The sequence below is a fragment of the Pleurodeles waltl genome, chromosome 1_2, assembly GCF_031143425.1.
Source record: "Pleurodeles waltl isolate 20211129_DDA chromosome 1_2, aPleWal1.hap1.20221129, whole genome shotgun sequence".
Lineage (NCBI taxonomy): Eukaryota > Metazoa > Chordata > Amphibia > Caudata > Salamandridae > Pleurodeles > Pleurodeles waltl.
This window is the reverse complement of record NC_090437.1, coordinates 171416305-171430081: the sequence shown is the minus strand read 5'-3', so window position 1 is coordinate 171430081 and position 13777 is coordinate 171416305. Positions and strand designations below refer to the sequence as shown.

At 43.6% G+C, this 13777-nt stretch overlaps 1 protein-coding gene across 1 annotated transcript in view; it reads right to left on the bottom strand.

Moving 5' to 3' along the window:
- Positions 1 to 13777, bottom strand: part of LOC138299089 (zinc finger protein 282-like) — a 239464-nt gene that overhangs the window by 123233 nt on the left and 102454 nt on the right. The gene's annotated exons all lie outside the window — the stretch shown is intronic.

Sequence of the window (13777 nt, the reverse complement as noted above, 5' to 3'; positions counted from 1 at the left end):
CAGAAGTGCTTTACAACTTTTTTAGTCTCACACAAAGCAAAGTACAATCCCATGAATATCTTGATTCTTAGATACAGACACAGCCAACAAGTGCTTCACGCCTCACCACGCACTTCTTCAGGCTGTGAAAAATAGGCATATATAACACAATAAATATCATTTAATATATTAAACATTCCAGTTCTTATAAAAAATACCACATAACAACCAAAATTATAATTGTATAGCTAAACACATTGATTCCATATTTAGAATTTTTAGAACCTGAAAAGAAAAAATATAGAATACTTGAGATTAAAAAAGAGAATGCTAATCCTCAAAAAACGTATTCTTTATTTATTGCAATAGGATTTTCAAAATATATTCAGCATCAATTGCCATTCATACTCACATTCTACATAATGCATGGTTCCCAACAGGCTTCGAATTCTTTTAAAATTATTTTTGAATTCCTCTTAGTCATGGCGGCTATGTATTAAAATATTGCTGTGTCAGCAGGAGGACTAATACATAGCAGACCATCAACCTTTATTATATGCTCTCTTACCTCATATGAAGGAGAAGAGAAAAATAAATAATTAATCAAATTAATAGGCTTCCAAGCAGGTCTCATAATCAGATGGTGAAAACATGTATTATGTTGCTTATCCTTGATGAATTTCATATAATTCCATACAGGAATGATCTAAAGAGAGTGATCAGATTTACCTACAACAACCTTGTTCTAGCATTTCTTACCTTCCAACGCAAAATACCTGCTAATTCTATTAAATTATACTGTCTCTGTGTCATATTATTGTAATTGTATTTATATAGCGCTTACTACCCCTGATGAGGCACTGAAGTGCTTTCAGCAAGCAGCACGATATTCTGGAACCCAAAAGTTTAGAGGTGGATTAGTATAGGGAAGTATAAATTGTTAATTTGAGCAGTGGACATGTAAGTTTGTTAGTTTGATTACACAATGTAAAGGAGGGAGAGAGGAGGAAATAGCCTAGATAGTGTTTTTTGGAGATCAAATGAGTTATATGAGGTTTATGATGAGTCAAAGGAGGGTTCGAGGAGGTAACAGTCTAGAAAGGGCTATTAAGGAGATCACAGTAGTAAAATAGTTTTGGTGTGAGTCAAAGGAGAGATACAGGAGGGTAGATCATTGTAGAAAAATGAGGATTGTGGGGAGTCAAGGAGGGACGGAGGAGGGAGAGTCAAGAAAGGATTATATAGGAGATCACAACAGTAGAATGGGCTTTGGGGTGAATCAAGGAGGGAAGAGTCAACAAAGAGTTTTAAGGAGATCACAGTAGTGGAATAAGGTTTGGGATGAGACAGAGACGTGAGGCAGAGGATATATTGAAAGAGGTATAGGATGAGATAAGAGAGTAGTGTAACTGTGGGAGCTTAAGGCTTCTTTTCTTTCTTTCTACAGTAGGAGTAAAGCAATAAATATATACATAAATAACTACATAGAAAGAGTGTACATGCATAGGGAAAAAAATAAGGACATATAAAATTGTATTGTATAGCTTTCCATAAGCGCAAGTATGAATGGATAGATAGAAATTTAGACTTTCAGGTGCTGATGAATGTGAAAGCTAATTTATTTGTGTATTTTTTTTATTATTATTTTTTTTAACATTTTATTATGGTCCTTCAAACTTACGGCCTGATTACAATCTTGGCGGAAGGGATACTCCGTCACTAACATGATGGATATACCGTCCGCAGTATTAGAAGTTCCATTATATCCTGGCGGACGGACGGGATATCAGTCAGGTTTGTGACGGAGTATCCCATCTGCCAACATCGTAATCAGGCCCTAAGTCATAGTTTTCAATTATGCCTTGAACCTACAAGAACCCAAACACCACATGTATTATTTCTAAATATACCCAAGTCAATATCATCCCCAATAATTATTGACATCTGACTACCACACAAGCCTTTTAACATGGTTTAAATATTGCAAAACTGTTAAAATAACGACAAGCACAGATGGGCAGTGATTCATTTTACCCAAATATATAGCTTTAAAATTGCATGTAACAAATCCAAAACAACTATATTTCTGAAATCTTGTGTATAAATCCATAGATTTACATACGGTTTATGAAGTAACACAATAACAACACACTAAAACATGACCCATTACAAAACAAAAATGTCTTACACTACTGTGTGATAAACCAGCATAAAATCTCCTAATGTACACAGTCCAATTATTATGAAAGTCACTGCTATATAATCACATTCTTACCCGAGTGTCGTGTCTCATGGCCTCTCATTCCAAGTGACTAAAGAATTCCATGACTTTATCACTGAACTTAAACGCTCACATTTAGTTGCATTATTTCCTGTGCATTTGTGCACCTGTAAAGCCACCAAAATTTGAAGTTGGATATTTCCAAAATCCTAACTAGATTATACAAATACAAAAAGCCGGAAAGTAAGCAAAAATCACTTTGCTTCCTCCAATTTGCCTATTTTTATATAACATATCATTGTCTTGATCAGGACACAATTCATTGCCCCCAATATTAAAATAAATAAGGGGGAGTGGCTTGGCAGCAGTCAAGATGGCCACAATCTAAAGGAGCACCTCACCATCCATAAATAAATCAGACTACATTTATATCAATGGCTGGTGGATGCTGGGGCTGCTCCCGGCAGATTTGTGGGTCACATCTGGGTATACAGTGAACCTGTCGCCCAACTCCGCTCCCCAATGTCCCCCCATAGCCAGGGCTGAAAACTGAGAGGACGTGCCCCAGTGCAGACAGCAGGCTTGGACACCCCGTTTGGCCCAGGGCAGAGCCGGTGGAGCAAAAAGTGGTGACTGATCCCCACCCTGCACGGATTAGTTGGAACAGCCCTGGACGGTGGCTGAGAGGTGAGGGGGGGATACAAAGCAGCGCAGAACCAAAGTCAAAATAATCCCCTCATTCTCACAGAACACGCTCGGGTGACAGTGCATTACCTGGCCATATACCAATTGACATTTGGGGGGGTGACCTATGGGGAGACTGGTCCCCCTTATCCCACTCCAGCTGGGTGGCGGTGCCCGAGGAGAATGGCGGAACCCAAAGGACACACTCAAACACAGTTCAACAAGATGGACAAACATGCTGTAACCAAGCCAACTGTTGTGAATGATGGGGGCGGGAAGGAGATGCCAGAGGCAGCAGAGCCCTCGTTTGGCGCCATAACGTCAGTGATCCGAGATCTCAAGAACTCATTTGTGCCCAAACTGGATGCCATCACCATGGATGTCAACCTTCTGCGAGCTGATTTCCACAAGATGTCAGAAAAGGTTACATCTGCGGAGTCGCACATTAACCTGCTACAATTGTCCTAAAAACTGTAGGACCAGGTTCAATATCTGCCAAAACAGCAAGTGCTGATGGCGGCCAGGCTGGAAGATCAAGAAGGCAGGGCAAAGGGAAACAATATCAGGGTGGTAGGGATCCCTGAGGGCGAGGAGGGGCCCAGCGTTGACCTCTTCCATGAAGACTTGATTGTCAATACTCTTCGTCCCCTGCACCTCTCCAAATTCTTCTCCACAGAACGGGTACATAGGGCACAGAAACAACCGCCCAGACGGGGGCCCCACCGAGGACCATTATAGCGAGGGTGTTTAGTCACTATCACAGGCATCGGGATGCCATCCTCCAAGCTCCCTGCATGCACAGCGTGATAACTTATGAAAACGCCACAATAAGGTTCTTTCTGGTTTTTACGTTACAGGTCCAGCACCAGCAACAAAGTTTTAATGAGGTCAAGAAGATGCTACGGTCCAGGGAAATTAAGTACATGATTCCGGGCCCACTAACGACTACTGGCGGAGGGCAAATCCTGGTTCTTTACCACACCAGTGGAGGCCTGGGATTGGGCTGAGGGCTGGTGCGCAGCTGTAAAACGGACCTCCATAGCTGGGGATCAGCAAGAAAGCGCTACAGCTGGGCAACCTGTGACTTATGCAACAGACCATGAAGTAACAGACAGCTGACTCTTGCCAATGGTGCATGTACCAGAAAGGGCCCATTGTCGGTCTGATGGGTGAGGTGGAGGTGGGCTTAGAGGTTTAGGGAGACCACACATTACTCTATTAGAGCCCTGTCATCATCGGTTTCCAACTTCCAATGGGCAAGCAAAATGGTATGATTGGTGGCCACTGGGGGCAGAAACGCACAGCAAAAAGTGGGTGCTCGAATAGGTGTTATGCGTGACAGATTTATGGTAAGAAGTATTGGCAAAGGAAGTTTTGTACAAAATATATTGCACTCGAATTCTGCTTGGGGAAGCCAGCCATTCCTTAGCTAGTTATGTTAATACTGGGGCGACAGGTGCTCTGCAAGTTTGTGGGGTGGGCGAATCTAAGCCTACTATGCAGGGTAGCAGAGTGGGGGGGGCGTTTATGGGGGAATTTTATTTTGTGATACGTTGTGATGTTTCAAGAGCTTACTGTGTTCTTGCTCAGCAAAATTACATCCCCAGTGTAGGGGAGCTACTACGAATAGGTGGGAGTGGGGTCGACAGGTCACGGCTACATGGGGGTGGAGGGGCCAGACTACAGCACTACCTGACATACCATGGAGCGCTGAAATAAACTGGAGGTGAAGGTCATGACTTGGAATGTCAATGGCCTTGATAATAAAATCAAATGCACTGTATACAATCAGAAGGCATTCACTAGATTTTGTCATATTACATCAAACCCACTTGAAAGGAAACAGACATACGGCATTGGATCGGATGGGATATTCCCTTTTAGCAAACGCGGGCTATACATCCTACTCCAGGGGTACAGGAATAATGGTCAAATCGTCTGTGCCTTATACACCTAGTAATACACAGGTGGATCTGCTCAGCAGATTCGTAGCACAGACAGGTACCTGGGAGGGTCAAACACTCAACATATGCTCAGTATATGTGTTGCCGTGGCTCCATAAAAAAAACCTACCAGGTGCTTGGGGAAAGATTGCCTGAACTGCCTAAAGGTACCCTGATACTGGGAGGAGATATGAATGATAATATGAACCCAGGGAGAGACAGATTAACTGGAGCCATGGGGGGGGGGGGATAAATGTTAGTTCCCTCAAGATATTTGTTGATGCAGTGGGGCCAGTGGATCTGTGGAGGGAACATAACCCGAGAGGGAACCAATTCACATATTTCTCAACAGTACACAACAGTTTTTCATGAATAGATCATGTCTTCACATTGCATTCCCAGGCGGGACAATACAACGGAGCTACACACCTTGAGCAGGGCATATCTAATCAGTCCTCAGTGGAAGTGGCGCTTTTGGGCCCAAGCACGGACTAGAAGCTACCCCTAAGGTTAGACCCACCCAGATCAATCAGGGGTTATGCCCAACAGTGGTACCCAACTCAATCTGAGATATCTGTACTGGGTCATGCATATGACGGGGTCTCCCAGTCACAAAGATGCAGTTGTGCTCTCCCTAGACAATCGGATGGCCTTTGAGAGTATTGAATGGCCATACCTCTTTGCTGCCCTTGCCAGGCTTGGCTGTGGCCCAAGTTTTGCGAATGGATTAAGTTCCATACCAGGCCCCTCTAGCGCAAGTGAGGGTGAACAGGGCGCTCTCTCGCCCAATCGCTCTTCATAGGGGAACGAGACAGATGTCTACAATGATTTTCACAATGGTACTGGAGCCCTTAGATCACCAGGACATTATTTTACGGGGCATTGCAGGAGGTGGAGGGTGGGAAGAGCGTATCTCTCTGTATGCGGATGATATCTTGCTGTATGCTACACAACCTCGTACCACAGTGGACAGACTAGTCCACATCTTCTAGATTTTTGGAAGATACTCTGGATACTTAATTGGGACAAGTCCCTTATTTCTCCCCTCGCAGGGAACACACCTATACTGCCACCACATTGTACTGCCCCGGTGGTGGCGGCTCGGTTCTGATACTTAGGCATGTATATAACATGTAATATGGACAGATTCATGGAGGAAATGTGCTTCCTCAGCTGGGGCGCCTCCGCAGTGATGTATCCCACTGGTGGGGGCTCCCGATGTTCCTGATGAGACGCGCCGTGCTCTTCAAGATGATGGGTCTCCCACATCTGCTATACACCCTCCAGAACATGCCTTACAGATGCGGTACTCCAAAGAATCAATAGCGAGCTGGGGAGTCTTCGATGGGATGTAGGTATTTAAGGTATCTCCTTAATTAAGCTCTAAAGAGGTGTGTTTGAAGGGGGACTGGCAGCTCTAGATATACGCACTTACTACTGAGTGGTGCAATTGTGCACGATAAATGATTGGGTGTTTGCGGAGGTAGATGACCCGGCATTCTGAGTGGACAGTGAGGCCATGGGTGCCCGAGGTTATCCGTCGATCTTATATGGTGGATGGCGGGGGATCAGCTGCTACTACATACTCAATCAGTGTTGTTGGCATGGAGGGAGGCTAATAGATTCTTGGGGTGGGAGGGTAAACAGAACCCCTCTGTGGAAAAGTACACTGCTTCAAGAGGTCAGAAAACTACAGGGCTTTAGAAAATTGGGGCTGATTGGTATAGAATACCTGGGGAATGTCTGGAAGGAAGCGTTGCTTCTGCCTTTTGAGGACCTAGGGAGGGAATGGGAAAGTCCAAGCACTTTAAATTCCTGAAACTGGGACATGTGTTACGCAGACACATACTAGAGGGGGAGCAGCTGACAGAATCATCTCGAGTGGAAGACAGACTATTGTCAGACCCCATGACAGATAAGGCAATATCCCTGACATACAAGAAATTAATGAAAAACTCCCCTGACCCTATGCAGTAATTGAGGACGGCTTAGGAGGGTGACCTGAGGTTAATCGAAGACGATGACTGGGAGGGTGCGATCCAGGGCTCTGGAGAGGTAGCAATAAGGGCCGGCTTCAGGTTATTACAACTCGGGGTTTAACATACAGCATATTACTCCAGGTCACTGCTTTATAAACTGGTACGTTGTGGATCCAATTTGTGTGCTCGGGGATGCACCGAGGTGGGATCCTTCTTCCACATTCTCTGGGAATGCTCTGTAATTCAGGGATATTGAGGGAAGGTGGCACAACTCATGAATAGGGTTACGGGTCTGCATATACCGCTGGAGGCCAGGTGGCTTGTGTTGCATATCACAGGAGAGGAGGTGTGGCCCAAATATGTGAAGATCTGGTTGCAGGTGGCAGCCGGGGTTGCCAAACAGAATATAGCAAGGGCGTGGGGAGTGAGCTGGCTCCCCGGGTGTATCAGATTAGGAACATGACCTGGACTGGTGCAAGCGGGCACAGCAAGTGAACTATCAAAGCAGGGGATGTCCGAAGAAGTACGAAAAAATATGGACACAGTGGACTACCTACAGACACAATGAGGGATAACTTGGGATATGGGGGAGGGCTCCAGGGGTTGAGGGAGGAGCAGTGAATACTGATTTGGTGCAATGTAACCACATGATTACACTGGTTATATTGTCAATCAATACTGTCTAGACTTATGATGCTGTTGTACACCTCGTCTGTGATGTTTTCTACTTGGTCAATGCTTGTGTCAAATCTTGTATGCTGAGCAAAGGTTAAAATAAAAAGATGTTTAAAAATATTAAAATAATTAGAAGCAACCCACCAGAGAATCATTGGAAAAAATAAAATGCCTCATATTAGAAATAAAGAGTTATACCCACCAAATGTTATGTGTATCTGTCTGATCCCCGGATGTCTTGTTATAACTGTTGATTATAGTTAGGAAAATGCTATTCGAACATTGAGGTGGATAGTCACTATAGCTGGTGTTTTACCAACTAGATTTACAAGTATTAGTAGCAGTCCTCTGCAATAGCATAAAGGCTTGAGTGTAGATAATATCAGTATTGGAAAGACATTGGGGGTTCAAGAGTGGTACAGGTAAGCTATGTATTATCTCTTTATTTCTAATATGAGGCTTTTTTATTTTTTTTCAATGATTCTCTGGTGAGTTGTTCTTACTTATTTCCCCTACTCTCAACTTGATTCATCAGCATTGTTGGTCATTTTGGCCCATATCCCCTAATATCTTTTCATGTTTCCTACCCGCTGAGCGTACAGTTTTTCTTTAACCCTGGTAGACTCCATTTTCGCCTGCCATTGTATGTATGTCGGGGGGACTGTTGATTTCCATGCCTAGAGAATAAGTGATAAAGCTATTAGAGTACCCACTATAATTGTTTGTCTGCATGAAATTGACAAGTCTGTATCCTGCGTAATGACCCAGAGAGCCAGTAATGGGGTAGGGGCAATCTCATGGCCTATCCAGGAGCTTATCCTCTGAAAAATCGACTCCCAATATTTAGCCAAAAATTCACAAGAGAAACACATGTATCCAGTGCCCCTGAAATTTTTGACAGCGTGGACACAAACCTGATGTCTCTGGATACATTTCTTTTATCTTAGCGGGGGTATAATATAGAAACCACTTAGAGAACAAAGTAATCCTTTTGAAATTAGCCCCTCTAAGCATTTTATCCAACACTTCGTTATGCTTTCTCCAATGCTGCATCTCTATTTTATATCCTGTCATATTGGCTATTTGCAACAAGAGCTGGGAAATTGCCTTGGTTGACTTTGCATCCTGAAGTAGTTTATACCATTTACCAATACCTAATTGGTTCTCATAAAAGGCTTGAGCTATGGCTTTATTAGCACCCTTCGATGATCGTCGCACTGAATATAAGGAGTGCATAATTTGACAATATGAACATTTTAAATTAACTGGAATATCACTTTCCCCCCTTACACACTGTGCCCATATTTTCAACCGATCTGCCAGATAGAAATCCTCTAAAGTCATAAGGCTCAGTGCTTCCCATTGCTGTATATTTCTTTGAGTTAATTCCACTCCTAAAAGCCAAAAATCCCTTACTCGTACAAACGAGTGTGCTTTATTAATTTGATACTTGTCCTTTATTTGTAATATGGTTAATTGAATCATAACCGGTAATTTACATCTGACCCTTTTTGGTAAGTGAGGGAATTTCAAAAAGCGTGAAAGTTGAACGTTTGTTTCTAGCAGCATCTGATTAAAATAAAAATATTGTTTTGGCTTTTGCGCTGCTCTTAACCCCCAATCCAACACTGCTGCTTCGTAATATACCCTTATGTTGGGGAGAGTAATCCCCCTTCTTCCACTGCCAAAGATAGCTTTGCCAACTGGAGCCTAGGCTTCTTGTGATTCCAAATGAATTGTCTAATCAATACGTCTAGCTTATCAAAAAACTTTTTTGGGACTCACAAAATCACGCTTGCGAAAACAAATACCAGTAAAGGAAGGATCGACATTTTAACCAATGCTGCCTTCCCAATAATGGTCATGGTAGTCTCCTGCCACTTGAGAAGTAATCCTTGTATTTTTTAAAAAACATTCATGTAATTCAAGTGGAACAAATCTGCCGAACTCGGGGATACGTATATACCCAGATATCTATTAGGATGGGTTGATGGGGATGCAACACGAATACCTTGAGGCAAGATCGAGGATTCCACCTTATACAGCAAAGCCTCAGATTTAGACTGGTTAATTTATTACCTTCCTAACTCTGAGAATGCCCTGATCTTTGCCAAAGTTCTATCGATAGTGTGTTGATCCCCCGAAGATACAAAATCACATCGTCTGCAAATAGCTTTACTTTGGGAGCGGAGGGCAGAGGGGGTTGGGTAGTTTCGCCTTGTCGAATCACTGCAGCTAGAGGCTCGATAAAGAGTGCAAATAACACTTGAGAAAGAAGGCAGCCCTGTCGCGTACCTCTTGTTATTTGTACCGACCCTACTATTTGGGCGTTAACTGAAATCTTGGCTTGATCGCCAGTACAGAGAGTCTGTATTATCTTAACAAATTTCCTGGGAAAGCCAAACTTTGCAAGTACCGAGAATAGCCCTTGCCATCAAACTAAGTCAAATGCCTTTTCGGCATTGAGCATCATAATTACCGCCGGATGGGAACTATGTGATAGGTGGTCTATAGCCTGTACTAAAAAATTGGTATTAGTAGATAGAAACCTGCCCGGCAGAAATCCACACTGATCCTCGTGTACCAGTACCAATGCCACCTGAGCCACGCGAACTGCCTATATTTTAGTAAAAAGTTTGTTGTCCTGATTTAGCAAGCTAATTGGTCGATAGGAACCCGGATATTCCGGTGGTTTATCTTTTTTTTTATAAAGCTGATCACTATGGCTATTGAAAACTCGGGGGGGGGGGGGGACCTCCCCTCCTTCTAATATTGTATTAAATAAATCTAATAGCATATCCACTATTTGATCCTGTAAGATTTTATAAATTTCTACCGGAAGGCCATCTTCACCTGGGGTTTTACCATTGGGGACCTCTCTTATTAGTTTGATAACTTCTTGAGAAGTAATAGGGGATACTAATAAATTCTGTACCTCTGCGTCGAGTCTCGGTAGAGTTACTGTATCTAGATATTGTTTAATTTGCAAGTTGTTTGCTTGTAGTGTCTCGGTGTATAGCTTGCGATAATGTGATAAAAAGACTTTCTCAACCTCTTTAGAGTGTGTGACCATTCTGCCCTGTTCTTCATCGAAGATGGTTTTTATTAAGCTAGTGCTGGCACGCTTTTTAATCGACCAGGCAAGAAATCTGCCAGCATGTTCACTTTCTTCATATTGACATTGATAACTAGTATGTTTATTTAAAATTTCCTTTGAGAGAAAAAAATCTCTTAGGTTAGCCTGGGCCCTTACCAGCCATTGTACCGTCTCTGGACTAGGCTGTGTTTGCTTTCTTTTTAGGGCCTGTTCTAACTCCTTTTGAAGCAAAGTGCTTTTTTCGCGAGCTATTTTACCTAGATATGCTTTAAAAGAGATAGCCTCCCCACGTATGAAAGCTTTAGTGGCCCCCCCAAACATGAAAATTCTGGGCAGGTCCGTTATTTACCCTCAGAAAGTCAGTTACTAGCCCTTTAAGCCTGGCTACCCAATCTGGATCTGTCAAGAGAGATCTATCCAAACGCCATTGTGAACGAGAAAACTGATCACCCAAGTTCTTAAAATCATCAAGATCAACCCAGGGAACAGAGTGATCTGAGAAAGAGTTTGCAAAAATTCCTGTTTGATGCCACTGTAACATATTTGACACTAATGTATAGTAAATTCTGGATGCACTATTATGCCTTTTAGAATAACATGTATACTCTTTAGCATATAGGTGATCAGCCCGCCACAAGTCTACTAGAGATAGCTCTTGCATCAATTTAGCAAGAAATTTAGAAGATTTTGGTTTATTTTGTACTTTGTTCTTGCATGATGAGTCCCACTGAGTATCTGGTATAACATTGAAGTCTCCGCCAATTACAAGATACCCTTGAAGAGGAGAAAGATGAGTATATAAGGACTCCATTGGGTTTATGTCATCCTCTATCGGACCATAATAACTCACAAAGTGAACTTCTTTACCTGCCATAAACGCAGAGAATATTATCCATCTTGCCTGCGGATCTTGAACAACACTATTCATTCGCCCTACGAATTGCCTAGAGAACAAAATTGCCACCCCCGTACTGCAGCACCTGCCAAAGCATAAAACAAATTGGCTACATATGACAGGAGTCTAGGCGGCCTAGCATTGATCTTAAAATGTGTTTCCTGTAGGAGAAGTACCTGCACCTGCGCAGATTCTAACCAACTTATCACAGCTCGGAATTTCGCGTTGTTATTAGCCCCATTCAAATTACAGGAGGCTATTCTTAATTTAGTTGCCATTCTCTCGCAAGATGCTAATCTTTGCTACCATGCCCCCTTGTCCTAGTACTGTGAATTTAACTAAGTTTTTGTCTAGTATTTTCTCTTCATATAAATGATTAATTGGTTTAAATATCACCTGTTTTTTTTGTACATGGTCCTTCCTCGTCTCCCCACCCCCGTGTGATCCCCCCTCTTTCCCCTCCCTTCCCCCTTGTGAGCCCTCCTCTCTTGTCCCCCCCCTTATACTCGATGAGGTCCTTCCCCGTCTTGACCTCTCCCTCCCTCATGCCCCCCCCTAGTGCCCCTCCCCCTAGCGCCCCAACTGTCCTTGCCCCTTCCCCCTTATATTCGTCAAGGTCCTTTCCCGTCTTCGCCCCTCCCTCCCTTGTGCCCCCTACAGTGCCCCCCACCCACAGACCTCCCTCCAACAAACCATAATTGAGTGCACTGACTTGGCACTCCTAGAGCCTGGCTCCCAAGGATGCGCATTCTGGCGGGGGAAGCGATAGGAAATGATAGGGGAAAAGAAAGCCCCTTACACCAGAGCAAGGAGGAGAACACACAAACCGTCTTACCACAGAAGTCTTGTACGTCCCCTACCTCTCTATCCTAGTCCCCCTCCTACACACCCACCCCCTCATGGCTTTTCTTTTTCTCTTCCCTCCTTCTTTCCCCTTCCCCCCCTCCTCTATGGGCTTATATTGCCCCAAAATTCATTTTAAGGAGCTTAAAAAATCTTTTGCATCCTGAACCCGCTGGAAAATATGCATTTGACCATTCCTCAAAACTTTCAACTTAGCTAATTGTACGATCCCAGCCGGTGCCCCCGTCTTTTGAAGTCATCGATCAGATCCACAAATTCACGTCGCCATTTAGCCGCTGAAGCGGACAAGTCTGGAAACACTCAAAAGCTAAATAGATCTCCTGACTTGAAAGTTCTCTTTTTAAGTGCTTGTGTAAGAATTTGCTCTTTGATCCTAAAGTCCCCAAAATTTACTAAAATAGTACGAGGATATTTTGCGTTTGTAGGACGTACAAACGGTACCCTGTGCGCGCGCATTATGGAGAGATCTACGCCCTTCTTAACTGCATCCGGGAGAATCAAGTTACGTATGAGGTCAGAGACTATCTCAGTAACTGATGATGCTGCTTCCAGATCTTCCGGGATCCCTACAAATCTAAGATTCGAGCGTTGTGATCGGTTTTCGAAATCTTCAAGCTTAATCTGAAGCGCTTCCAATTCTGATTGAATCCGTGGTATAGTTGTCCCTGATTGATTCCCCAAATCCTCCAATTCCGACACCCGCTGTTCAACCAGGGAAATCCTGGTAGATAACTGGGCAAAATGGCTATTCAAGCGATTAAGCTGATCTTTGGTCTCCTTGTGTGCCACCTCCTGAGATAGCTTGATTGTCCGCAGCTCTAGTAAAATCTGTTCCTCCATTCCTCCATTGAACTTGCTTGGAGCCGGTTGGATACTGGAGCGCTACTAGAGCTAGAAATGGAGGGAGGTGGATCTCTCTCTAGATCATTACCATCAAATGTTGCTCCTTGGACACGCACTAGACCATAATTCTCTACCCCACATGCTCCTTTCATCTCCCGGAAGCATCAGGTCTTTCCCAGGGCCTTTACAATTGTCCTTGTTTGCAGTCTTGGAATTAGCATGATCGCCAGCTAGTGAAAATAGCGGATAGATGTTCTTTTCCTTTTATTGTGAGTTATCATTCGGGATCGTGTGAGCAATGATATCCGAAGCCATAAAACTGCCTGAAAACACCATTATATCTACTATGGGGGAGTGGGTTGATGCGGTTATTGCTTGTATTGTGCACCCTGACGTTGGGGGATATGTTTCTTCTGAATTGAGTCTCCCAGGGTTGGTGGGGGGATGGGGGGTATGAGTTGTACTGTATCCTGTTTTGCTGCAGAGTCTTTCCGGAGCTCACCTGAGAACCTTTGCCCAGAGCCTGACCTCTGTCTACTTGAGGCCGGATACAAAGTCTTTGACTTGGCGCCCTTCACAATTTTTCCCATTGTCCGC